General features: G+C 41.7%; 1 long non-coding RNA gene across 1 annotated transcript; it reads left to right on the top strand.

Annotated features, from left to right (window-relative positions):
* Positions 1-94: 94 nt before the first annotated feature.
* Positions 95-517, top strand: LOC106512022 (uncharacterized). Its single transcript, XR_001309606.1, has 3 exons — positions 95-173; positions 249-338; positions 416-517. It is a non-coding gene; the product is annotated as an uncharacterized LOC106512022 (long non-coding RNA).
* Positions 518-592: the final 75 nt, after the last annotated feature.

The raw sequence follows: 592 nt of genomic DNA, 5'->3' as shown, positions 1-592 counted from the left end.
TCTGTTTTTTGTTATAATCTGATTTGTAATCTGTCTGTTTTTTGTTATAATCTGATAATTAATCTGTAATCTACCTGTTTTTGTTTCAGTTTGTCTGGAGGTCAGTGGGATGAAGAAACTTTAAAGACTCTGACTGAGTTTGTTCCACAGTTGAGCGTGTCTGGAATCATCCAGTAAGACTCAGGAACGTGTCTGAAGCTGCAGGTTTCTGATTGTTTATTTCTTTAATCTGTTTGTTTTCCTCTCAGATTAGACGGCTGCTGCTCATCTGTGGACGGTGTGGTGGTCCTGACGGCGCTGCTGTCCGACTGTCCCTCTGTGGCAGAACTCACCATCAGGTCCAGAACCACATTCATCTGCTCTGAAACCCAAACCAACAGTAAGCTGAAGATGTGTGATGCTGCTTGTGTTTCAGGCTGCAGAGTCCGGTTCTGGTGTCGGTTCTGTTTCCTGCAGGCAGACAGAAAACTGCACCTGAAACGTCTAAAAAACTCTGGTTTGTTTTGATTTATTTTCATAAATACAACAAATACTTTAATCTGGACACCTCTTACACTGCAGGTTTAAAGATGATTCAGCTTCAGTTCAGTAA

Source organism: Austrofundulus limnaeus, unplaced genomic scaffold (assembly GCF_001266775.1).
Source record: "Austrofundulus limnaeus strain Quisiro unplaced genomic scaffold, Austrofundulus_limnaeus-1.0 Scaffold3912, whole genome shotgun sequence".
In the NCBI taxonomy this organism is placed as follows: domain Eukaryota; kingdom Metazoa; phylum Chordata; class Actinopteri; order Cyprinodontiformes; family Rivulidae; genus Austrofundulus; species Austrofundulus limnaeus.
Note: the sequence above shows the minus strand (reverse complement) of the source record. Positions and strands in the feature narration are given on the sequence as shown.